The sequence below is a fragment of the Bubalus kerabau genome, chromosome 17 (assembly GCF_029407905.1).
Source record: "Bubalus kerabau isolate K-KA32 ecotype Philippines breed swamp buffalo chromosome 17, PCC_UOA_SB_1v2, whole genome shotgun sequence".
In the NCBI taxonomy this organism is placed as follows: domain Eukaryota; kingdom Metazoa; phylum Chordata; class Mammalia; order Artiodactyla; family Bovidae; genus Bubalus; species Bubalus kerabau.
In genome coordinates this window covers 36,138,036-36,165,939 of record NC_073640.1, presented here as the reverse complement: position 1 = coordinate 36,165,939, position 27,904 = coordinate 36,138,036, and the positions used below count along the sequence as shown (strand labels likewise).

Here is a 27,904-nt window from a genome sequence, read left to right as displayed (position 1 = left end):
TCCTTAGGCTGACTGTTGCCCCCTCCTTGCCTGAATAAAGGTAACCCACCTCCATCATCTCTCCTTCTTTTCTGCCTCGGCCCAAACTATACCTTACATGTACCACCTTGGTTCAGAGATAAATCTCAGGGATCTCAAGGATCCCAAGTCCCGTCTTTGTCCTGGAAGTACCTGAGAATCCTGGAGCATTCTATTGGGCTGATTTTATTAGAAATACCCTCTACCTACTCATCATGTATTCTTGTTCTCCCTGCACAAAGCAGTGCCGGCCACCTGACAACTCGGGGGTAAGTTGTCACTGTGATGTCTGCTGGTGCCAGCCTTGGGGCACCCGTGGCTTTTCATGTTGACCTGACGGAGTCTGAAGAGTCCCTTTCCTCACTACCACTAGGCGTGAGTCCCAGCAATAAGTGTCAGTGACTTTTCAGCTTTTTGGCTCAACTTTCGTAAGAAATTTAGAAAAATTACTCCAGGTCTGAATTGGAAGTCAACTGCATGTAAACTGACATACAAGGCATATACATACAGTGTACATATACATACAGTCTACATATATATAGGATACATACATACAGGATACGTACATACATACTATCTCTATATCCTGCCATACAGGAATTGAAAAGATTTCAATTCTTTGTCTTAGAGTGTATTTCTGTATCTCAGAGTTCTTCCAAAGAAAATTTCTGCTGTTTCATTATCTAATGTGCCAAAGTTTTAGGTCATGAATAGTGGCTTTGTTGTCATTGTTTTCATATATATACTCAGTGACTTTATTTTCCAAACTTCAAATTACAAAACACAATCAAACATACATTGAGTACTTACTCTAATGCTGGGTGCTTGGACTCCAGAGATTATGAAATCACCTTGCCTTCTCCATCAAGAAACTATAGGAGAAGACTGAATAGTGGTTTTAAGAGCTTCTTTAACATGTCTTCAAGAAGAAATGGTAGATATTCATGATATCTGGATTCCTTTCTGGATATCTCTGCATGTCAGAGTTCCCAAAGTGGTAGGGAAAAGATGAAAGGCCCACCCCTTGAATCTTTACTAAGGTGTGTGTTTATGTTTAAAAGAAACATAGGGGAAAAGGACAAGGAGGAGGGGAAGGAGAGGGAAGGCGGGGAGAAAGAACAGGCGGAGAAGGAACATATGGAGGAAGAGAAGGAGGGAGAGGAGAGGGAGAGGAAGACAAGGACAAATAGTGTCCATGCTCTGCTAAAGCATCTATAAGTTTAGCCAAGAATCTATTGTCTCACTTTTTTTCCTCTGGATACATAATTTCAACAAACAATTCATCTGATTTTCTTGGCACAGAAAAGATTAATTTTTGTGATTGGATTTTCCAATGGTTTTTGTCCTTGTGTAGAAAAGATACTGTCCCTTGTTCCTTGCCCTTTTAAACAGGACTTCAGTAAAAATCTCCAAGAAAAATATCTCATTGACTACTTTCTACATTCACTTTTAAGCATTTGGTACATCTTTGTGATCTCTACCACTGCCGGATGGAAACCTAGATGTCCCCAGACCCTATTGTTTGAATGAGCACTCCTTTCTCAAAAAAAAAAAAAAAGAAAAGAAAAAAAAAAAGTTTATTTCATTAAAAAAAAAAAAAATCACCATTTTCTTCTTACCCCTAAGGAAAAATATGGTATTAATAATAAGAGTCAGTGTTAAGATCTGTGATCAATACAGATTACTATTTTTTCTCCTTTCTTTTCTTAATTTATATTTTCTCTCCCTTTCTTCCTTCCCTCACTCACTCCTTCCTTCCATCCTTCCTTTTCACTTCAGTCCCCCTTTTTTTTTTTTCTTTAGAGTACTTGCCTGAGAGTTACTTTGGCAAAAATCAGTCTTCCTGGGCTTCATTTTTTTCTGAGATAAAAACATTGTGTTTGAGGCAATATTCAGTGTGCCAAAGGATTTACAGTTTCTTACAACCCATGTTTGTTTCAAACTTCTCTTTCTGTGATTGGCTTCTTTCTCATTTTACTATATTCTTTATTGAGGTTTTAGTAACTATTTTGTACCAACAATCCATTCTTTTTATTTTTGGTTTACATGAATTTTATTATAATTCATTTGGTCATAACTTCATTTGAGTTTATCCTGTTAGATGTTTCCAGAGCTTTTTAAACCTGTAAATTTACGTCTTTCACCACATTTGGGATATTTCCAGCCATTATTTTTTCAAAATTATTTTTGCACCCAATCTCTTTCTCTTGTCCTCTGGGATACCAATGACGTAAGTATTATACCTTTTTGCTTATTTCATAGATTTCTGGGGCTCTGTTTCTCCCCTTTCCAATCTTTTCCTCTGTTCTTCAGTTTAGATAATTTTATTGGTTTATATTTAAGTTCAGTGACATTTCCTCTGTCATGTCCATTCTGCTACAAAGTCCATCTAGGGAATTCTTTATTTCAGATGTATTTTTCAGTTCTAAAATTTCCATTTGGTTTTATTTTTATAGTTGCAGTTTCTCTTTGGAGAACTTACATCTTTCCATTCATTTCAAGAGTACTAATCTTTAGCTTATTAACAGTGGTTACGATTATCTGCCTTAAAAGACTTTGTTTTATAATTCCAACATCTAGGTCATCTCAATAATTGGTATTTCTTTGGATTGCCTTTTCCCTCAGCAGAAGTCAGAACATTTTTTTTTTTTTCCTGTAAAGATCAGCCAATAATTGTTTCAGGCTTTGTGGCTTAGCCCTATGCTCTATGTTGCAATGACTCATCTGACATCTCAGCATGAAAATTGCTAGAGACAACAGAGAAATGAACGGGTGTGGCTATATTCTAATAAAACTTTCAGTATGGAGAGCCAACTATGAATTATATAAAACTTCACATTTTACAAATATTCATCTGTTTTATGCCAACTGTTTATAAATGCAAAATCTCTTCCAACTTTATGAGCGCTCCTGATACCAGTGGTGGGGCAGATTTAGCCTCTGGACCACAGTGTGCCAATGCCTATCTGGAGAATCAGCCACTGTTTTCTGGTTCTTTTTATGTCATTCACTTTGGATCGTATCCTGGACTGGTGAAATATGCTGGGAGACTCTGATGGCTCTTACAATCCTCTGGAGAATATGGATGTTATATCATTTATTTTAACAGGTTCAGTTAGATACGGATCACAAGTTTTGGCTTGTCTTCTTTGAGCAGAGGTGCCAAGATCAGTTCAGCTTCCAAAGTCCTTGCTATGCTCCTTATTTTCACTCATGCCCCACTCAGAAGTTAGTGTGAACATACAAGCCTCACCAAACATGAGTCATGGTTCTTATTCTAGTTTAGTTCTCTAAGCCTTTGCTCTGCTTCTCTGGGTCTGTTCTGCATATGTGCAGCTCCGGGGTGAGCTTGGCATTTCTGACACACCCAGAACAAGGAAATGTCCTTCTCCAGCTGTCTTCTTCTTGGGATTCCCTTTTAACCCTTAGCTCTCAAGAGTCCCTTTTCCTGTTCCTCTCCATCTGATCAGAAAGAAAAAACATTTTTCTCAGTTTATCTACTGTTGGCCACTTCAGTACACCTGGGGCTGACCTCAGTGAGAGAAAGTAGAAAGAAAATAGAGAGAAAATAATAAAACAATGTGGCTGCCCCGAGCACACTGCCCTCACAGTGCAGGTTCTGTGACCATACAGACGGGATTTGCTCTTGGGGCTTTAACTGCCCACACCTCTGCCCTCCTGCCACCATCAGGCAGAATACAAGCTGACCTCTGGGCACAGCCAGGAGAGAGAAAAGGTAAATGAAAGTTGCTAGGAGAGGAAGTTGTAAATGGTATCATTACAACAAAAATGAGAATTATGTGAGGAGATAGAGGTGCTAACATTGTGATAATCATTTTGCATTATATGTATCAAATCATCATATGTCAATAATATCTCAATAAAACTAGGCGGAAAAGATGCTCACAGTGACCCCACACTTTCTTGTTCACTGTATGAACCCTCTTCTAACTAGAGAGAATTTATCTCAGAATTTTGCTGTCAACACCTGACATGCTGTTCTGCCCTTAGGTCAATGCTGAGAGATGAAGGGGGAAAAAGTTTCACTGCCATATTGGTATTCCTCAAATTCTCACTTCCCTCCCCAATCCACCTGCAAGGTTTTACTTTTTGGAGATTTCAGGTATGGCTTTTTGCATTCAATTTATAGATTTTAGTTATAATCAGTAGAAAAGATAGAGATATAATGAGTTTACTGCATCTTGGCTCAAACTAGAAGCCCCCATTCTGTTTGAAGAATCAAGGGCTTAACGCTCCAGGAAGAGAAGTGATTTGCACAAGGTCACAGAGGAAGGCAATGGGGAAGAAGTGGAACCAGGACACAGGATTTCCACGTCTTTCTGACTGCCTTCTTTTGAGAGGAAATGTGGCCATTTCTACTGAGGGAGGAAAAAAAGGGTATGTGGGTCCCAATGCATGCTGACACTCTCCCCCCACAGTTCTGATGCTCACCACCCTCGCTCCTACATCTGTGTACCCACTGGGGTGTCCCGGCAATGCCCTATCAGTGTGTCTTAGCCCTGGGATGAGTCCTGCTAAAAATGATGTTACAAGGCTGTGTAAAAACTCATTAATTCAGTCAATAGTGGTGCTGACAGTGATGGTGGAGAACGCGTTTTGCATGTGTAAAGGTGCACGTGGATGTGTGTTTACGTGCGTACTTGGGTATATATTTGTGTGTGGTTATTTATACAGGTGGATTTCTGTTTCTTTACGTGTGTGTCACATGTAAGTGTTAAAATTCTGAATGGAATTTAAGAAATGAAGTTGCCTAACCCCAACTTGGCAGACGAAGAAACACTGAAACTCAGATAATCTAAATAATTACTTTGCTATTGGCTCGGAATTTGAAAACCATCCCATTTTCCCAATATGTCATGATACATAGTGAGCTGCATTCAATTAGCCAGTTTGGAAACTGTGACATCTAAATAGCATGTGTGAGAGAGAAAAGATTTAAGGGTTAATCAACAATGACAGTGTACCGATCCAACCTGTCTTAAATGCTCTTATTCACCCAAGACTAAACGCAGAAATTTTCTACACAACTTGTCTTCCAACAGAAGGAGCAGCGTTCTGGGCCTCTGTCCCTGCCCCAGCCATGTGTACTCTTCCGCAGTGCCTGCTTTCTGCGCTCCATGTGCACAGATCCCTGTTTCCAAGGCACATAGTTACATTCTGGCCTTGTCTACAAAACACAGTTGGACATCCAGGATTCTTTCAAGGTGCTGAGAAACCAGGGGAAAAGCTAGATTTGGCTTCGAATTGATGTCTAGAGTCCTATGTATTTATAAGTCCAAATCTAAATGGCATTGGAAGGCCATATCAGAATGTCCCAACAAGCACTTAGGCAGTATACCTCATGACTGAGTTCTTCAGGATGGAGCACTGGTTCATGATACCCTTTCTACTGGATCAAATGAGCCTACTTAGCCATGTTATTTATTGCAAAGGGACTCTATTTAGCTAACATCATGTTGGAGAAAGGGATAAATATTCTGTGACTTTGCTTTAGTAAAATGGGTGAGGCAGAGGGAGCTTTGGTGAAAGCCAGTTCTGTCTTCCAGTCCTGGGTGGGATTCTCAATCAGCACAATCTCATTTGGTGTCATGATCAATTTGATGAGCAGAAAGAGGTACAATTTTTTCCCACCCAGTAGATGGATAATGGAAGTTTAGGGAGTTAACACAATAAGCTGAAAAACTAATATACATTATCCATATGGGTTTGAAGCCAACTTCTGGTATAGATCTGATAAAGAGTCATCTTTTTCAACATAAGAAACTATCCCAAATATATCAGATTATAAATGCACTTTTTGTTCCCCTCATAGTTTTGCATTTTGGCCTGAGCTTAGCTGGGTCGTTCCTCTTTTAGACTCTCCCAGGGTCTAGAAGGGTCCATGACTGTATATGCGTGTGTGCACGGTCATCAGGTGGCCCAGGGGAGGCTGGCTGCTTCAGTATGGCTGCACGTGCATGTCCAGTGGGCTGCGGCTGTCAGCTAGGTGTGGGTTTCTTCCATAGGTCCTTCTTAGCAGGAAAGCCCCAGGTTCTTACATAGTGGAAACAGAATTCCAAGACTGCAAGCCTGTGTGCAAGCTCTTATCAAGTCTTTCTTATATCAAGTTAGCTTACACCCCATTAGCCAAAGAAGTTCATTGTCAAGCCTAGATTCTATCTGTGAAGGGGTGTAATCTTCATAAGGCATGGAGCTTAGGAAACGTGATTTATTGAGGTCATTAAGGTGATAATCTCTCATAGCGATTTTGAAACCCTGGTCTGTCTGATTTCAAGGAAAGGGTTTTTTCCCCATCAAATAAAGTTGATGTCAAATTGTTTTAGGCTTTCTTATATACTTTTTTTCTGTCTAAACTATTATCAACATTAATAAGATAACAACTTAAAACACACACATTACAATAGTTGTATTCACTGACATGTACACAGATAGATAGCCAAAGTTAAAAAATAAGAAAACTGACAATGATGGAAATATATTAAAAATATACATAAGCCAACTGAAAGAGCCTCCAACAGCCAAAGCTGGAACAAACTCAGCAACAACATAAAGTAGTATTAGATTATAACCTAAAGCATAAAACAAATATCCATTAGTTCAAGCAGATATAAATGTCTGAATAAGTAAATAGATGGGAAGCAAGACATAAGTTTCTCATACATACCAATTCCAAATAATTTCTGTAGATATTTCAACTTCAGGGAGGTGGATAAAGCACAACTCTCCAGCCCTTAACTGTGGGTTGAATAGTGATTCTTCCACAGAATATGGTATGGACAAGGGTTTGGAGGACAATAAATCAACAGGGGGAGCAACCTCACAAACACTACCTCAACCAGGAGGATCAAGAGTCACATCAACAGCAACAAGCTGAGTCATATTAACAGTATGTATCCTTGATATGATGTGATGAAAACGCCACTTCATCTCTGTGTTCTTCCTCCCCAAGGCCATAACTCCAGGTGGGTCATGAGAAAAAATTAGGCAAATTCCAGTTGAGCATCACTTCAGAAAATACCTGAAAATACTTCCCAATACTCTCAAAATCATCAGAATCAAGGAAAGTCTGAGAAACTGTCACAGACAACTGAGTTGAATTGTAGGATTTGGTACCCCAGCTGGTACCAAATAATTGCTTAGAAATCCTACCTATATCCCCACAAACTGGAATTGGGTTCTGAACCCATTTAAGGATATATGGGAACCCTACAATCTTTGCAACTTATCTGTAATCTAAAATTTCTGTAAAAATAAAGTTTATTAAAAATAAAAGCAAGACTCAGGCAAGAAAAACCTTTGTAATATATACAGTGGTCAAAGAGTGCATATTTTAGCACATAAATACCTTAAGTAAGCTAATGAAAAGAATAGGACTCTGGTACACAAATGAGCAAGGGAAAGGGACAGACAATATTTAGCTAAAAATAAGAGGACAAAGGTGGTCCAGTGGTTAGGACTCAGGGCTTCTACTGCAGGGGGCGCAGGTTCAACTCTGGTCAAAGAACGAAGATCTTACAAGCTGTTCAGCACTGCCAAAATAATAACAGGACACAGGCACATGGAAAGCAAAGTTCAATAGAACAGTCAGTGAAGTGTGAATCATTTTGACCTTCTTAAAATAAGAAGTATCCTGTGCTTATTAGGAAGTCTTACAAAAGTCATTCTTTTAACAGTTGTTGGTCATAAATCAGTAAAATCCACGTGCAAATTAATTTGAAACTCTTTCTATAATTTAAATATGTTCATTCATCTCTTCACAATAATTCTATTCCTGGTACACTTCTCTTGGAAAGCAATATATGTGTAAAATATTTTCCATAGAAATATAACCATCATAGAATTATTTGTAAACATGGAAACTTAGGAGCTACTTATATTTTCTGCAATAGGGGAGTGGTTAAAGAGCCCTGAGTCATCTACTTGATGAAACAATATGAGGTAATGAAAATGATATTAAAAGATAATGTAATAACATGGAACAGTGACTACATAAAAAAATATTAAGAGAAGTGGCTATATCTTAAAAGTCACTAGTATTTTAATGTTCACATTAAACAATGCCTAGAGCTAGAAACAAATATATCAACACTTTCAGCAGCTTTACTTATTTGCATTTTTAAACAACTTACTAATTAGTTTAAACTAATTCTTGAACTCTTATTTCAACTTACAGATAAATATTTTATTTGAGCCAAGAAAAAAAAAAGGATTAAAAAGGAGATGAAGAAGAAGAAATTGCAATTTCTCATAACAGCAAAGTCTGTTGAATTTGGCACCTGGGGTTTTGAGATGTTTGTTTCTGCTTATGTGTAGTTTCCCTATTGTCTTTAATTGAACTGAATACATATAAATGTTATCTGTAAAAGTAAACACCCAAAAAACCGATATGTTTAATGTGTCTACAAAACCCAATGTGTACAAAAGGGGATAAGCTTTTGGAAGTGGGAAAAAAAAAAATGATCATCTGTCAACGTGAGATCCAGTGAGCTAATGTGCAAATTAGCATGAGCACAAGTAAAGGAATACAGAGCAACCTTGTGGAAACCATAAGAAAATTCTTTCTTAAAAATTGTCCTTTGGGGGACTTCCCTGATGGTCCAGTGGCTAAGACTTCACTCTCCCAATTCAGGAGGCTTGGGTTCCAACCCTGGTCAGGAAATTAGATTCCACATGCTGCAATGAAGACCTGGCATAGCCAAATAAATAAGATATTTTTTAAAACTTCATTGTGCAATCTTTAAAAAAATATTGTCCTTTTGAAATTTCCTATGTTGCTTTCCAATTCACTATTATCAGTTCGTAGTTTCTCTAATTATTAAAGAAATTATAAACTGTTGGTTTTCTTGGCCTGCAAAAAATGTTTGCTTTGCAATGTAACAAAAGCTACAGCGTTCTCCTTTTGTATCTTAAAGCTAAATGCTACCTCATGACTAGACCCTGAACCCCTTAACAGGTACCTGTATGTTGAGGGACAGGTTGATGGATGAGGTCTGCCCCCGCCTGAAGGCAAAGGGCGGGACCAGCTGCTCCTTGGAGGGCCCTGCAGCTCAAGGTCCGAGAGCCCAGCTCTGCCAATCTTGACGCTGTCAGCGAGAATCACCAGCGGACACTTTCCCCTTTTAAGACACTGGTTGTCACCAGAGCCCAAGCAGCAGCAGACAAGCGGTTGATAAGACGTTTTTTCTTCCTCATCCTGATAAGATTTTCTAGGCTCTCAGAAATTTCTCCTTCCATGCTCAAGTACTTTTTCCAAACTATAAGAGAAAAGCTGTCTTTCAAGGGCCACAATTTGATCCATAGCCCAAACTATTTGGGTCCAGATTTAAGCCATTGTAGATTGTGAGAGAGAACTTGGGGGCCAGCAGACCCCTTGGGCAGTTTTTCAGCACCAGCACAGATTTCAGGCAAAGGGAACCAATTTCGGTTTATTGGGAGGGTTGGGTGAGTCGGTTATGACCCTAGTCCATCAAATGGGAAGTATTAGTTACTTAGTTGTGTCTACGCTTCCGACTCCATGCACTGTAGCCGTCCAGGCTCCTCTATCCATGGGATTTCCCAGGCAAGAATACTGGAGTGGGTTGCCATTTCCTTCTCCAGGGGATCTTCCCAATCCTGAACCTGGGTCTCCTGCATTGCAAGCAGATTCTTTACTATCTGAGCCACCAGGGAATGCCACAGCATTTCCTGCATAAAGCTGCTATAAATATTTAGGTGCTTCTTTCTTAAGTAGGAAAAAAGGTGATACCTATACACATTTCTTGATGAAATGCCTGGCAGATAATAAGTACTTAAAGAATATGAGACATTATTAGTCAGAAGCACAACTCTGGCTTAGTTAAGAATTGATCTACCCTTTCTGAACTTCAGAAATTTTCCATGGAATACAGACCACTCTAACCTCAGACAGACAACCACTGCATTCTGGGTTTTTTTTTTTTTTAATTAGTGGATGTTTATTTTCTTATCTTGGTTATAGAGGGGTTAAAGAGAGAGAGAAAAGAAAAAAAAATAGTATTTAAAATATTGAATTGTCCACAGAGTAGCTGGAATGATTGGAAAAATAAATAAATAGGAAAATAACACTTTTCTGCATAAAACTCTACAAACATGTAAAGTCCCTAACAGATCCTACAGGGCTTTCATCTCTGGCTACCCCTCTAACTGCGGGAGAAACTCCAACCACAGGGACCAGACTTTCTGATCTTCCAAAGCACTCTGCTCCCTCCAGCCTCCAGTCTTTGTTCATGACATTCTCTGCCCACTGGAATCCCTTCTTCGTCTCCCTGACAGCCTGGTTCCTACTCACTCTTCAGATTTCCCTTAAATATCACAGTGTCAATGGGCCATCCCTGCTCTGTTCTTCTCTCTTATGGAACACTGTTATTTTCCTCCTTTACACTTAGCACTTATGCATGATTTAATTATGTAATTATCTCCGTGTTAAAAGTCTGACTCTGCCACTAGGTTGTCAACTTCATGGGGACAAGACCGAGTCATCATCACAAGCAAGCACCAGGGAAGCTCCTGGCACATGGCAGGCCTGCAACGAAAACTGGCAAAAGAAAGATCTTCAGGAAGACAGGAAAGAAGGAAGGGAGAAAGGAGGGGGAGAGAGAGAAAGAGAGTAAGGAAGAAGGGAGGGAGGGAGAAAAAGGAAAGAAGAGCGAAAGAAGGGAGGGAGGGAGGGAGGAAAGAGAGAGTGATGGGAGCGATGGAAGGATGGGAGGAAAGGAAATACAAACAGCAGTATCATCACCCCATTTTTAACACTAACAAGTGGTCTGCCTGGAAGGTAGCATTTGGGGCCAGCTGGGTCTTGTGGCTTCCTTTTTCTCTCTCCTCTCCATTCTCTCAGCTGCACCTCCCCCAGCGTCTGAGCTCAGTCCTTCCTGTAGCTCACTCACCTCTCCCTGCTTGGCCCCCTGCCCCTGGGAGGAGCAGTGTTGAGCTCTCTTCTTTCCCGCCTTCCTCCCCCAGACACACACACTGCAGCCCTTTCCCTGGTCCTTCCTCCCTCCTGCCAGAAACCTCCTGTCTGTCTGCTGCAGAGTAGGATCCAGTCAGCGGGCTGGGGCTACGATCTCAATTACTGATAAAGGGCTCATGTCATGTCTCTCTCTGGGCATCTACATGCTAATCCACGCAGCAACACGGCTGCCTAATGGAGTCCCTGGCATCGGCAGGAGATGGGGAAGGGATATTCTGAGGCTGCAAGGAGAACAAAGTCGCTTTTGTTCTCCTCCAGTCACCTCTGCGAAACCCAGAGACTTTTACCAGCAAGGTTAGACATATGGTTAAGTGGGTTAAAACAAATAAAACAAACAAAACAGACTACCTAATAATATGAACAGTCTGCTCTTATTATAGTAACATAGAAAATACAGGTATGCATGGATAGTATCTGGAAGGCTCTATCCCTGGGAGTTTGATCAGACTAGTCCTTATCTGTTAGTGGTGGAATTAGGGTTTTGATATATACTATATATATTTATATAGTTAAACATGTGTCTATATCATACTATCAAAAAAATCTTACTGTGCATATGAAAAAAGAATAAGAATTGAAAAGTAACTTAAAAGCAGGAAATTTGCTTCTTTCTCTCCTTGCAAACACCTCTGAACTCTCAACAGCTCCACCTTACAAGATCAACCCCTTTATTACTCTGGTTTCTCTTTTCTTCCTTTATGGTGGACCACATCCCTTTGAGGACCACACTTACATAGAGATAGCAGGAAGACAGAAGACTGGAGTCCAGAAAACTTATTGTCCCATATCTGTTGTTTTATTCATGTCGAGTTGAACCTTCTTTGAGTCAGCTCCTCTCCCTGGGTCTCACTTCTCATCTGTAAACAAGGCTGGCCCAGATCATCTCCTAAGAGCCCTTTAGAAGCCGTAACCTTCCATGTCTCTGAGTAATGACTTCCATCTCCTATTACAACTCTTTGGGTCAGCAAATAGTTTACTGCAGAAAAAAATGTTAAGCCTCTGCTGGACTAAAATGCTTTGGCAGATGTCCTGACCTGGTTTCATCTGGGTGTCCTAAAAATATTATCCAGCTATAAGTCTCAGACAGAACCCTGGGCATCATTGGTGGTGTAAACATATAATTTATCATCCAAACTAGCACATGACCTATGAATAATTATGCTTGAAGATCAGCTGTCAACTGGGACTGTCCTGGACACAGGAGGACACCAGGAAGAGCCTAAACTACAGTCCCAGGGGTCCTGGATACCCAGTCCAGATGCACACATTTTGGCTGTGTGATCTCAGTCATTAGGGCTTTCCCAGCGCCTCAGCAGTAAAGACTCCGCTTGCAATATAGGAGTCGCAGGAGACTCAGGTTCAGTCCCTGGGTTGGGAAGATCCCCTGGAGAAAGGCATGGCAACCCACTCCAGAATTCTTGCCTGGAGAATCCCACAGAGAGAGGAAACTGGTGGGCTACAGTCCATAGGGTCACAAAGAGTCGGACACGACAGAAGCGACTTGGCCCCCATGCGTGCACACTTAGTCACTAGACTATAAGGTCCATGAAGAATGGGGATGGGACTGCCACTTTCATAATGGCATCTTCTCTTGGTGTCACTAATATGTCTCAACTGGAAAAGCTTTGACTTTGTCAGGTAGAAGACTGAGCTAATGACAATTGTCTTAAGTTTCCTTTGCAGTCTGTCACATGGCTACCTAAGTATCAATTTGGGTGGTTGTTTCTTTTTCATCCAATTGTGTAGATTGAAAACTCCAAGGTTTAGAGAAACTAGGTGACGTGCCTAAGCTCTGTACGGGATATATTATTTTTGTCGTTTTTCCTTTTCCTTTTTAAAAAATTTTCCACTCAATTTTTAACTTCATACTGTTTTACACACACATATATATTGAATTTATAAGATCATGCTACCAGTTGTTGGTTAGATTTGGACTAGAATCCATGGCCACTGATGTGCATACCAAGGCCTTCATAATTGTCTCTTGGGCCATATTTCTTTTCCATCTCAAAGAGATCCTTTCTATAATCTTAATGTCTTCAAGAGACAGAGAAACGTGGCTCCAGTAATGCCTTCTTCCCCATTCTCTCTCTCTTTCTTTTTCTCACACACAGACTCAGACACAGACACAGACACATATCCCTTCAATACCAGTGCAGACCTGTCTCCTGCAAATACTTCTTTGGACTCTGAAAAAAGTTCCCTCCCCTCCCTTCAAAAAGGAAAAACTGAATGTTTCCTGAAAAATAAATGCAAATGTTTTCCTGAATGACATTTCTATTGTCTGTGACTTATGTGGCTTTAATGAAAGTATTTATATCAGAAAAATGAGAGAGGGAAGCATAAGGTAACCCAAATCTCTTTCTGGCTGGAAAAGCTCTCGAGTCATTGAAGACAGTTTTGCCAAAAAGGCTTGGCAAGAAGCAGTGATATTTGCAAATTGTTCCATGAAACTGCTTTTATTTAGTCAATTTCATTCTGGTGTCCAATGGGTTCCCTGCACAGGGATATGTTTCTTAGACAATGACAGGCTTTACACCAAATTACGAGCTATAGCTGAAAATACAGAATGCCACTCCTGATTTGTTTTTTAAGCTGGAGCTACATGGTTAGAAATATCACAGGAGTGATCCATGGGAGAGTAAATGCTCATTTTGGGGAGAGGAAAGACTGGAAATGGCTATGAAATTGGGCACCAGAGCAGGCAAGTATGGCCAGACGCAACATCACTTACTCCAGAAAAGGGAAAAGAGACGATCCTCTGAGCCAGCTGGCGTCTAACCAACGAACTCCCCACCACCCCCCAGAAGCGTTACCGCCTCCCTCGTACATGGATCCAGCTTTGCGGTGGAACCATGCATCTGAGATCCAAGAGAGGACTCCTCCCAGAGAGTAAAAATGAGCTCTGCAGCGTTTACGCCCAGCTTGCCAGAGGAAAGCCACTCTGCACTGGCTTGGGACACCAAAAGGACCCTGTGCACTAAATGGAAACAGAGAGGCAAGAACACCGCTGGGAAGAGAAGACCGGTTTTGGAGGCAGGCAGGCAGGTTCAGAATCTCAGACTCAGGATAAACCATGCAGAATGCATGGCTACGTCTAATCCTCACTTTGCTGCTCTGTAAAATGGCCGTATTAAGCTGTTCTGAGATGTGCTTCACATGGATGAGGAGCCAACAGGTGCCATCATGCCCCCCTCCTCTGGTCTGGAATATGGGAGCATTTCCTTAGTGGTGGCCCTCCCAGAATGGAAGGCTATCTGCTCGGACTGACCCAGCGGCTAGCTGCTCAGAACCTGAAAATGCTGGTGTTGTTCAGTCACTCAGTCGTGTCCAACTCTTTGTGACCCCATGGACTGTAGCCTGCCAGGCTCCTCTGTCCATGGGATTCTCCAGGCAAAAATACTGAAGTGGGTAGCTATGCCCTTCTCCAGGGAATCTCCCCAACCTAGGGATCTAACCCACATCTCCTGCATTGGCATGTGGACCGCCAGGAAAGCCTTAGGAACATTACCTAACCTTCCTGAGCCTTATTATCCTCATTAAGTAGGCTTGGGATAGGGACTTCCCTGTGGTCCAGTGGTTAAAAATCTACCTTCCAATGCAGGGGACACATGCTTGATCTCTGGTCAGGGAACTAAGATCCCACATGTCCCACAGCAAACAAGCCTGTGTGCTACAACTAGAAAGAAGCCAGTGAACTGCAAAGAAAGATCCCGCATGCCGCAACTAAAACCCAACGCAGCTAAAAACACAAATAGATACTAAAAAAAAAAAAAAGCTTGTGATAGTAACCCCTACTTCATAGCGTTGCCGTGATAGTCAAGTACGGTAGTGTGTATATAGCCTGAACAGAGTGCCGGGCACATGAAGGGGCTTGACAAATGACAACCGTGCTTACTGGTGTTGTGTGTTCCTCCAGAAATGCTTAGTTCCTTTGTGATTCTTAGATGCTGTCAGGAATAAATGATGGAACAAAGTGAGATCATTTGGTAAATTCTGCATCTAGGAAACCACTTAATGCCAGGCAAATTGGCCTGCCGTGGATGACTGTTTGAAACATGATTCATTTTTAAAACTTTGAACTATTTTGAGAAGTTAACTATATCATGCATTTCTAAACAATTATAGCAGCACAGCTTTTGCCAAAGAATGACATAATTTGACCTTCTTTGAGTAAAGGATGGGGACATAAAGATAATAAAAAAGAGAAAAATGGAAAAGCTTTAAGACAAAGGGACCAATCCCAAAGATGTTTAATGAGGATCACTGAAGAATTCTGTGACTTTGCTGTGTTGCTAATTCACCCCTATTTCCTCATGCATGTTAGCAATCAAGTGTACAAAACTTGACTTCTTGATAGCTGTGTAACACTAGGCAACTCATTCACCCTTTTGGTACTTCACTTGATAGATTAGGAATAAAATAATGTTTACTTACAGAGTTATTAGGAATATAAGTAAAATAATTCATACAAAGAGATTTAGCAACGAATGTTTTAGTCATTTGAAAAAATTGAGATCAATTAATCATAGTTAAGTTTTCTCTTCCTCTGAGTTTTTAGCCACTAGGGAAGCCCATTTTAACTTCAAAAACAAATAAAGAAACAAAAAAATGAGCCCATGAATTTAACTAAGAGAACAAGGGAAATAAAGAGGTAGTGATGAACTTAGCCATGAGAAACTGGGACAATGGGGATGTGGCAGTTTCGAAGTAGAGGAGATTGGGGGAGGACTGGCTCCCTGGATCTTTAAGAAAGAAGCAGAGAGAGGAGAAAACCTCTTTGAGACAAAGAAGAGACTCCCAAGGCTGGCTTTCAAGCAGGATGACCCAAGCCTATAAATAAACCCCCTCAGTGATGCAAGGACCCCCCAAAAGACATGCTGGACCATTTTCTTTTCACAATGACTGTCATCAAAACCACCAAAGGATGTTTTACTCAAACTCCTTATAAATTCACTGTCTTCTCTACTTAACACATATCCTTCCCTGAGAACATTGACCCTGTCCCAGGTAAACATTTGATGCATTATCTCACAAGAGCACACCATGTGCTTACTGACAGATAAAGGTGTGTGTGTGAGGGGAAGGGGGACGTTTAGGAACATGCTCCAGAAAAAAGGGCAATGCTCCATGAATCTACGCCTCCACAACACATACCCACACATCTACATACACATACACAAGCAGGAAGTGTGTCTTATCTAAGACCTGGACCTTTTAGAAGAGAGCTTATTTTAAGACATGGGCTTCTAGGCAAGTAAGTTTTATCACTCATCAAGTGACAAATCTTCATAGATAAGAAATATCCTCAACCATCACAACCTAACTACAGCCAGGTCCATTATAATCTACTATCTTAGAGTGCTGTCTTTAAAAAGGGTGATACCCCTTCTATCAGGTTGTTAAAGATCTCAACATTTAGGTAACATCCATGCTCTCTAAGTCCCTCCCTCCCCAAATGCCCCAAGGATCGTGAACTTCATGACTACAAAGGCCAGTTCATCTTAGCAGCTCTTAAAATGCTTGAATCAAGGCTTGTTGTCATTCAGTCGCTCAGTCGTGTCTGACTCTTTGAGACCCCGTGAACTGCAGCACGCCAGGCCTCCCTGTCCATCACCAACTCCTGGAGTCCACCCAAACCCATCTCCATCTAGTCAGTGATGCCATCCAACCATCTCATCCTCTGTCGCCCCCTTCTCCTCCTGCCCTCAATCTTCCCCAGAATCAGGGTCTTTTCCAATGAGTAGGCTCTTTGCATCAGGTGGCCAAAGTACTAGAGCCTCAGCTTCAGCATAAGTCCTTCCAATGAATATTCATGGCTGATTTCCTTTAGGATTGACTGCTCTGACCTCTTTGCAGTCCAATTAACTCTCAAGAGTTTTCATCAACACCACAGTTCAAAAGCATCAATTCTTCAGCGCTCAGCCTTCTTTATGCTCCAGCTCTCACATCCATACATGAATACCGGAAAAACTATAGCTTTGACTATACAGACCTTTATTGGCAAAGTAATGTCTCTGCATTTTATTTATTTATTTTTTTTAATTTTGGGCCGGGGGCCACCCGTGAAGCCTCTCAGGAAACGCAAGCCCTCCAAGGCAGACAAGACCCTCCCTGACTGAAAACTCAGAGGATGTCTCTGCATTTTAATACGCATCTAGGTTTGTCAAGGCTACTGTAGAGTAAATGTTTGAAGGTGGGAAGAAGAGAAGTTAGTGGAGGTAGTAGCCTGAATGCTGCAATTCTAATAGTTGCAAAGATTTGACCAGGTAACCCTCCCCAAGCAGCTCATGTCTGTTAATACCTGCTACAAAGAAAGGCTAAGACTGGGTGATGATATCTGACTCCTCAGGCTGCACTGGGCACAGCATCCTTGAGTAGTGCTGTCTCAAGGGTGAAAAGCTCTTCTTTATCATGTTCATAGACTCTCAGCTCACTGGAAACACAATATTAGGGACCCAGAACCTGATCCGAACAGATCCAGCACTAAGACTCAAAGTCCTGAGCTGGAGGGATGATGCTTCGTCCTGTTTTATGTATGTCACAGCACATAGGTATTGCCAGGTATATAGTGGGTATCCTATACATACTGCTTAAATGAATCACAGAGGTGAAATTATTAAGCCGGTGCAAATGTAACTGCAGTTTTTGCATTGTTGAAATTTTCAGTTTGATATTGGAATACTTTCTCAATAAATGTGGTTATGTTATACATCATTTTAATGCATATTTCTTGCTTCATATGTTTTGCTAATGACTTATTACTTGCTGTTTATTTTATATTTATTTTAGACTATAAAAATGATGTAAGACAAAAAATGAATTCGAGTGGTTTTCTTATTTAAGTTCAAAATGGGTCCTAAAGCAGAAGAGACAACTCGCAACATCAACAATGCATTTGGCCCAGGAACTGCTAATGAAAGTACGGTGCAGTGGAGGTTCAAGAAGTTTTGAGAAGGAAAAAAGGCCCTTGAAGATAAGTACAGTGGCCGGCCATTGGAAGTTGACAACGACCAACTGAGAGGATCATCGAAGCTGATCCTCTTACAGCTAAATGAGAAGTTCCTGAAGCACTCACCATTGACCACTCTATGGCTGTTCAACATTTGAAGCAAATTGTAAAGGTGAGAAAGCTTGGTAAGTGTGTGCCTCATGAGCTGACCGAAAATAAAATAAAATAAAAAAATCCTTGTTTTGAAGTATTGTCTTCTCTTATGCTACTCAACAACAATGAGCCATTTTTAAAATCAGATTGTGATGTGCAATGAGAAGTGGGTTTTATACCATAAGCGGTGACCATCAGTTCAGTGGTTAGACTGAGAAGCAGTTCCAAAATGCTTCCCAAGGCCAAACGTGCACCAAAAAAGGGTCATGGTCACTGTTGGGTGGTCTGCTGCCTGTCTGATCCATTATAGCTTTCTAAATCCTGATGAAGCCATTACATCTGAGAATTATGCTCAGCAAATCAATGAGATGCACCAAAAACTGCCAACGCCTCCAGCCAGCACTCGTCAAAAGAAAAGGGCCAATTCTTTCTCCATGACAATGCCTGTCTACGTGTCACACAACCAGCACTTCAAAGGTTGAATGAATTGGGCTATGAAGTTCTTCCTCACCCACCATATTCACCTGACCTATCGCCAACTGACTACCCCTTCTCCAAGCATCTTGACAACTTTTTGCACAGAAAATGCTTCCACAACCAGCAGGAGGCAGGAAATGCTTTCCAAGAGTTCAGTGAATCCCAAAGCATGGATATTTATGCTACAGGAACAAGCAAACTTCTTTCTCGCTGGCAAAAATGTGTTGATTGTAATGGTTCCTATTTTGATTAATGAAGATGTGTTTGAGCCTAGTTATAATGATTTAAAATACACAGTCCAAAACCACAATTACTTTTGAATCAATCTAATAACTCTTAAATTGGAGAAAACTACTGTCATTAAATGCTTTACCTGTGAGGAAACCAAAGCTTGAGGAGGTTAAGTATTAATATATTCCCCTGGACGACAGCAAGAATGTATAGCCAGTAGGGCTCTAAGTACATTGTTATTTCAACTACATTTTGCTTTCCCAATGTGAATGAATGAAAGGCATCATGCCTGCAACAGATGTTCCAAGAATCAGACAGCTAGTGGAAAAGAGTTAGTGTTGAGTGGATGAGTGATATGTTCTTGCTTATGACACCCTCAAGATCATACATAATTTGCATATTCATAAAATCAGAATCATGGTAATCCCCTAATGCATATGAGAGCATCATCGTTTCAGACCCTGATGCTCTTATCCCTTCTCAAAACTCTAATTTCTTGGGTGACCTTTACCATGACACTCCATCTTTTTCCCATCTGTAAAAGAGGGGCACTGGGAATCAATAATCTCTTCAGTACCTCAGTTCACTTTAAAAGGTTTTGATTTGACAGCATAAGAGCATTTTTATCTCCTGGGATCACTATGACCTGAACTGCTTCAGAGATATCCAATCTTTACCCAAGACAAATGTCTCACCAGGTTACATGGGAAAGGCAGTAGATAGTTATATAAGGTGAGCCTCTAAACTTACCACAAAGCAAAAGGAGGAGACACTTTGCAAATGTTATCAGGATAGTATCTATGCTGGCAAGAAATCTCAAACAAAAATGTTTGAATTCAAGGCAAAAGATTCATAAAGTCAGTGAGGTGGGAGAAACTCTCTAGGAATTCAAAGTAAAACAACATGGACTATAATCTGGGTCTGGAGCTTTTTGTTCTTTTTTCTTTTTTTCCTGGGGAACTCTGTTCTGGTTTGATGCTGTTGTTTTCCCCGAGAGACAATGTCCTCACCCAGAACATATCATAAACTAATATTAATGTATCACTGCAAAGCTACTTGCCTCAATAAACACCCTATCCCCAAGTAGAGATAAAAAGTCCAGCAGGCAGATGCTGGAATTTATAATCCTCACTTTTTCTGCTCACCACTTCTCTAAGGATGGTGTCCAGTATCCGAGTTTGTCCCATGGGTACTGTAGGGCACAGAGCCCTCTCCCTAAGCAGGGGCTGATCCTAAGGCTGCCTCAATATTTCTTTACCTCATTCTTCACCACCTTATAATGTCTGTGAGTGTTGTTGTTGTTCAGTCGCTCAGCTGTGTCCAATTCTTTGCGACCCCATGGACTGCAGCACGCCAAGCCTCCCTGTCCTTCACCATCTTCCAGAGCTTGCCTAACTCATGTTCATTGAGTCAGTGACATTATCCAACAATTTAATCCTCTGTTGTCCCCTTCTCCTCCTGCTTTCAAACTTTCCCAGCATCAGGGTCTTTTCAAATGAGTAGTGTCTTTGAATCAGGTGGCCAAAATACTGGAGCTTCAGCGTCAGGATCAGTCCTTCCAGTAAATATTCAGGGTTGATTTCCTTTAGGATTGACTGGTTTGATCTCCTTACAGTCCAAGAGACTCTTAAGAGTCTTCTAGAGCAACACAATTTGAGAGCATCAATTTTTTGGTGCTCAGCCTTCTTTATGGACCAATTTTCATACTTGTACATGACTACTGAAAAAATCATAGCTTTGACTAGAGGAACCTTTATGACAAAGCAATGTCTCTGCTTTTTAATATGCTGTCTAGGTTTGTTATAACTTTTCTTCCAATGAGCAAGAACCTTTTAATTTCATGGCTGCAGTCACCATCTGCAGTGATCTGGGAGCCCAAGAAAATAAAGTCCATCACTGTTTCCATTGTTTTCCCATCTCTTTGAGTGCCCTCTATTGAGATCCTGAGCTACTCTCATGACATTGCAGTCCGCTTGAAGGCAAGGGAGTGCGGACATCTGTACTAGAGCTAGGTTAGTGATGCAAATGTAGTAAGCCAGTAATTTTCATTCAAATCAGTCTTGTTACTCACATTTTAATCCCTATTATACAGATGAAGAAACAGGGTTGGAATTCAGAGAAGATACCCAAGTTACACAGCTCATCATGGGCAAAGATGGGATTTGATGTTAGCTTAGAGAAAAATGCACTTTCTTAGAATCGTGCTTCCCCTGTGCCTGTTTAGGAGAAAGCAGTATCCATCCTTAGTCCTCAAGGAAATAAAAGGTGAAACTCAAATTCCCTAGGTATCCAGGTGCCCTTGAAGGAAATGACTCCTCTATTTCTCTGTGAGCCACTCCCAGAGACAGCCAGTGTTGTGCAAAGGAGTTCTTGTAAAAATAGGCATCGCTCACCAGGCTCCATTTCTGCAACCACAGGAGGATGAAAAACCCCGAGTGGTCATAAGAAAACTGAACAATTTTACTGACAAATTAAAGGCTTGGGAGGCAGCAGGAGAAACTGGTCAGCTTCAACTTCAGAGAAAGCCGCACTGAACATTTCAAAGCCTCCACTTCAATTACGAAGGGAGAAGCTGAGGTCTGGGAAGTGGTCCCCAATGGGTGTGCGCCCAGCATAAAATATGCCCTCTTGTTCTCAGCAGGACTTGAGGCCTTTTAAGGAGGGGCTGGACAGCAGGAGAGGGAGTGGTGGGCAAGAGCAAGAGGGAGCTAAAGAGGGAGGGAGGGAGGCAGGCTTGTCAGAGAGAAGCCTTGCTCTGTTCATCAGACTGTAAAGCATAAGAACGGGATTTTAGGAACTGCTGTTTGCAAAGCAAAGACCAGAGTGGGTGAGTAACTGGCTCAAACTCCTCAGCTTGGCAATGAAAGCTGGAACTGGCTGAAAAAAAAAAAAATATATATATATATATATATATATATGAATCACCTATTAAAATATCTGTCTGTGTTAGTTGCTCAGTCATGTCTGACTCTTTGTGATCTCATGGACTGTAGCCCCCCAGCCTCCTCTGTCCATGGGATTCTCCAGGCAAGAATACTGGAGTGGTTTGCCATTTCCTTCTCCAGGGGATCTTCCTGACCCAGGGATCGAACCTGGGTCTCCTGCATTGCAGGCAGATTCTTTGCCACCTGAGCCACCAAATATACATATGATATAATATAGGACTTCCGTGGTGGCTCAGATGGTAAAGAATCTGACTGCAACGCAGGAGTGAAAGTTGCTCAGCCATGTCTGACCCTTTGTGACCCCATGGACTGTAGCCTGCCACAATCCTCTGTCCATGGAATTCTCCAGGCCAGAAGACTGGAGTGGGTAGCTGTTCCATTCTCCAGGGGATCTTCCCAACACAGGGATAGAACCCAGTTCTCCTGCATTGCAGGCAGATTCTTTAACATCTGAGCCACCAGGGAAGCAATGCAGGAGACCCAGGTTCAATCCCTGGGTTGGGAAGAACACCTGGAGAAGGGAATAGCTACCTACTCCAGTATTCTTGCCTGGAGAATTCCATGTGTAATATATAATATGTGTATATGATCACAGTCCATACTATCTTACCCATATTTTACAGAAAAAGAGATCAAAGTTCAAAAAGTTTAAGCAAGGTAGCTCATAAGTGGCAGAGGAATTGCCAACTTTTCCTGAGTCCTCCTGTTTATTTAACTTATATGCAGAGTACATCATGAGAAACGCTGGACTGGAAGAAGCACAAGCTGGAATCAAGATTGCGGGGAGAAATATCAATAACCTCAGATATGCAGATGACACCACCCTTATGGCAGAAAGTGAGGAGGAACTAAAAAGCCTCTTGATGAAAGTGAAAGAGGAGAGTGAAAAAGTTGGCTTAAAACTCAACATTCAGAAAACGAAGATCATGGTCCCATCACTTCATGGGAAATAGATGGGGAAACAGTGGAAACAGTGTCAGACTTTATTTTTCTGGGCTCCAAAATCACTGCAGATGGTGACTGCAGCCATGAAATTAAAAGATGCTTACTCCTTGGAAGGAAAGTTATGACCAACCTAGATAGCATATTCAAAAGCAGAGACATTAGTTTGCCAACAAAGGTCCGTCTAGTCAAGGCTATGGTTTTTCCTGTGGTCATGTATGGATGTGAGAGTTGGACTGTGAAGAAGGCTGAGCACCAAAGAATTGATGCTTTTGAACTGTGGTGTTGGAGAAGACTCTTGAGAGTCCCTTGGACTGCAAGGAGATCCAACCAGTCCATTCTGAAGGAGATCAGCCCTGGGATTTCTTTGGAAGGAATGATGCTAAAGCTGAAACTCCAGTACTTTGGCCACCTCATGTGAAGAGTTGACTCATTGGAAAAGACTCTGATGCTGGGAGGGATTGGGGACAAAAGGAGAAGGGGACAACAGAGGATAAGATGGCTGGATGGCATCACTGACTCGATGGACATGAGTCTGAGTGAACTCCGGGAGTTGGTGATGGACAGGGAGGCCTGGAGTGCTGTGATTCATGGGGTCGCAAAGAGTTGGACACGACTGAGCGACTGATCTGATCTGATCTTATAAATCCTTTAGAAGTTTCCAAGATGTACTTTCCTCCAGGAAGTCCTCCCAGTTGCTTCAGGTCTGGGTTGAGGGCCATGATCTCTGAATCTCTACTTCACCCTACTACCCACCACTGTATTCTAAGGGTCCACTTTCTCCTCTACTAGACCTTATGTTCCCTAACCAGGCACCATGTCAGCCTTGTTTGCTGTTTCACCCCCAAGCCCCAGCACAGTTCATGTTCAGTACAGAAGTGAGACTTCAAATGTATCCTCCCGGACCTCCATTCTTACCCCTCCAGGGAACCATGAGTGCTACTCAGATTCCCCTTCTCACCCGAGGTCCACACGTAGGGTTTTTATCACCAACCTCTTACTCTTTATTTTCTTTCCTCTTTTTTGTCATTGCTGTTCAGTCACTAAGTCGTGTCCGACTCCCCAAGACCCCATGGATTGCAGCATGCCAGGCTTCCCTGACCTTCTCTATCTCCTGGAGTTTGCTCAAATTCATGTCCATTGAATTGAGTGATGGTATCTAGACATTTCACCCACTGCCACCCCTTTCTCCTTTTGCCTTCAGTCTTTCCCAGCTTCAGGGTCTTTTCCAATGAGTTGGCTCTTTGCATCAGGTGGCCAAAGTACTGGAGCTTTAGCTTCAGCATCAGTCCTTCCAGTGAGTACTCAGAGTTGATTTCCTTTAGGATTGACTGCTTTGATCTCCATGCAGTCCAAGGGACCCTCAAATTCTCCTTAAAACTCTACTGTCAAGAGGAAAATGACTCAATACGTGACATCACTACAAGGCAAAAGTAATAAGGAAGAATACCATTCATCTTCCATCCCATTGATGTTGGCAATTTCAGTAATAGAAATGACTGTCCTCCATTGAGATGTAAATGGTATCACTAGAGGTGTTGATAATAGTACCTGATTCTTACCGAGAATTTACTATGTCCCTCACTGCAAGTATTTCCTCACTTATTTCTCATAAGAGTCAAGAAACATACCAAGAATCATCAACCATGTTTTCTAAATGAGGGTACTAAGGCCCATGGATGCTAAATCCTTAACTAAGACCATGCAATGATGATTTGAACATAATTCTGTCTAATTCTGAACTCGATAAAGTTTCTTTTATATCAACTGCCTTTCAAAAAATAGTAAATACAGAAACAATGAAACTGGTCATATACTGAGCAGGTATTATGTGCCAGCCACTATTATACACTCCATGTGCATACCTCATTTAATGAGTTAATGCACCGAGAAATAAAGTTAGTACCCTTTTATGGATTGATATTGAAGTAACTTATGGAGGTAAATTGATTAGAGAGGTTAAGGCAGGCAGCCGGACCTAATGACCTCTTGAGTTCCATTCCAGAATTAACAGACAATATTCTAAAGATATACGAGGACACATGACAAACTAGCAAGAAAAACAGACAGGCGGGCCTTTAAGAACCATGTTATCACAGAGCGGAGGCAGAGACGCCTCCATCGTTGTCCAAGGGTTGTCCCCATGGGGCTCCATGGGCAACCTGGTGGATCCTTTTCCAAAGGAAAGCCCTGCTCGCTGTGGTTGATGGGCCGTGTCTCAACACAATCTCTTTGGACTCATGGTGGGATGGCAATTATTTAAAATTGGCCCAGGTCTGCATACTCCACTGGATTCTTTTTTATCCCACTTTAAGTCTTTCCCTTGGGACAGCTTAAACAGCTCTATCTTTTTAATGACAAACTATCCATCGATAGCACTGGAAATTAAACCAAGCTTTTGTTTAGCAACCAGTCTGCTTATTTATTTTCCAAGTTCATGAGTTTATGTGTATGCTGCTTTTAATGGGCAGTGCATAAAAATGCCTCTTTTTATTTTCTTTTCATTTGCATTGTTGCCGATAATGGCTATTATCAAGCCATTAGAGGCAGGAAAGTATCTTTTTTTTTTTGCCTTCCAAGATGGGCTGCATTTGTGTATGTGTGTTCTATGCAGATTGGCCAATATGTTAAATTTTCTTTTTTACTTTCACAGCATATATATGGCTTTATGTCAGCCACATATTTTTTCTCACTGATACATGAAATTATCTATATACACACACGTGTGCATGATATGTAGACACACATATACATTCACGTACATAAATATATGCTCACACACAAATACATATATACATAAACATATTCACACATATACACACAGAAAAAAACTTGCTTTTTTTCAGTCAAAATGGAAAGTCTGAGTCAGGGATGTGAAATAAATTCTACTCCCCATCAAAATCTAAAGCATTGTTATATAAATCTATGACACCATGGTCTTATTTTAGATAAAGCACTTGATGGACTGAGACTGAACTGAACTGTTTTAAACAGAAGATTTGAGTCCATACAGGGCCCATTTAGCTTTCATAATCAACTAAAGTCAGTTAGGTTGTATCTGAGAGGCACAGCCATATGGATAAAAAATAAGGAAAGTCATTCTTTATCCAGATGTTCCCAAATGTCTACTTAATATATACACACAGAACAGTCAAATTTGGGGACTGACTTTTTAAAAAGATTCCATGGATTCACGAGGGTGGGGTGGGTTATTAGATTCTTTCATGGGAGGCAGGAAGACAAAGTTCAATTTTGGTTTCTTTAGTACAGTGGGTGAGGTGGGCAAAGGGAAGTTAACTAGCATTTGTTAAGTATCATCATGTTCTAGGTCCTTTAATAAGTACTATTTGACATTACCATTTATAAGGAAGGTCACATTACTTCTCTAAGTGTTCTCTTCATTTTATTGTTGCGCAAGCAAGGACAAAGAGTGATGGCTGGCAATGGGGAAAGGTCAGACTGACAAGAAAACAAACCGTGAAGGAAGGCCCAGTAGCTAAAGAATGTCCAGATTGGTCCTGAGATGGACACCAAAGCCTGGAGGGACAGAATATATTAGGCTCTCAACTGGGACAAATCTGCATCCAAGGGACATGTCTGGAGACATTTTTGGTTGTTACACTGGAGGTGGGAGAGTGGATGCTACAAACACCTTATGATGGGTATAAAAGCCCACTGTAACAGAGAAGTAAGTATCCAACCCAAATTGCAAGAGTGCATAGGCGAAGACATCTTCCAGCTGCCAGTTAGAACTCCTGGTGCTTGTCTGCATTTTTTTAAATTTTATTTATTTGTGTGTGTATTTACTCTTGGCTGCCCTGGGTCTTCATTGCTGCGTGTGGGCTTTCTCTGGTTGCGATAAGTGAGTTCTGCTCTCTAGTTGTGGCGCGCAGGCTTCTCATTGCGGTGGCTCCGCTTCCTGGGGGCTTCAGTCGTTGCAGTGCATGAGCTCAGTAGTTGCGGCACATGGGCTCAGTTGCCTTGTGGCATGCAGAATCTTCTTGGGCCAGGGATGGGACTTGTGTCCCCTGCACTGGCAGGCAAATTCTTGACTACTGGACCACCAGGGAAGTCCAACTTGTCTGCGTTTTATCATCCCTGACACTTTTACATCATCAGCATTCTAACTGAGATCTGAGAAGTAAATATTGTGATATCAGCATGTGCTTGGGAAAGAAGAATAAGGCAGAGGAGCTGAATGCAAATCCTGACTCTGCTTCCTACAACCTGTGCATCTTGTGGGAGAGCCTTACCCCCTTGATAACTCAGTTTTCTCATATGCAAATTTAGGGAAATATTAGCACAAACCCCACGAGGTCCTTCTAAGGATTAAATGAGATAATGCGCATAAGAGTTTAGTGAAACACTAGGTGCTGAGTAAAGGTGCAACCACTTAGGTGTTATTTTTATTTTCACTGCTGTTCTCATTACTTTGTCTTCTATTTCTGTTTTCTGGAGAGCACTCAGTTTTTAATACTATCTTTTCTATTTTAAGAAAGCTTTTATGTCAAGGTTAGGTGTACCTGCTTTCACTTGTTGATTACAGAGTACAGCAGAATCAGAATGCAGGGGAGAAGGCCAGGCTGCAGGAGGGAGCTGTGGGCTGTTAAGACATGTTCTGGGGTCACAAAGAGTGGGACACAACTTAGTGACTAAACAACAACTTCTAAGAACAACTCCACAAACTGCTCAACATGGTCTGCTCTGTGTCTTGCTGACATATCCAGAGCCCCTTGAAAGTCCTGTCCTATCAACAATAGAGCCGCATCTCTACAGCTAGAATGCACCAGCATGTGCGATCAGAACTCATCCTTCATCCCAGAGCTGTTCTCAGCCAGCTAAGGAGAGCAACAGGCATCCCAAGGGAGCTCACTGGAAACATCTCTGGTGACTTAAAATCACTGTCATTGATGCGAGAAAGACTGGACTAGAGAGAGGAAAGACGTGATGATGGAGGAAAGGAGACAAACAGCATGACACTGGTATCATGGAACTTAGAGTTTCAAGAAGCTTACCAAAGGCCATAGGGCAAATATATGAGGAAGACAACATTCAAACTCTAGAGATCCCTTCCTCTCAGGCCCTCTGCTACTCTTCCTCAGACTAAAAGGAGTCTTCCGATGAGAGAAGCTATAAACAGGACCCTGAATCCTGGTACTTACAAGAAAGGCAGAGAGA

At 41.4% G+C, this 27,904-nt stretch overlaps 1 long non-coding RNA gene across 1 annotated transcript in view; it reads left to right on the top strand.

Annotated features, from left to right (window-relative positions):
• The window catches only part of LOC129631943 (uncharacterized), a 77,557-nt gene extending 59,387 nt beyond the window's left edge, over positions 1-18,170 (top strand). The window contains exon 3 of the long non-coding RNA XR_008704239.1: positions 17,873-18,170. This is a non-coding gene — a long non-coding RNA (uncharacterized LOC129631943). The remainder of the gene's footprint in view (positions 1-17,872) is intronic.
• The last annotated feature ends 9,734 nt before the right edge of the window (positions 18,171-27,904 follow it).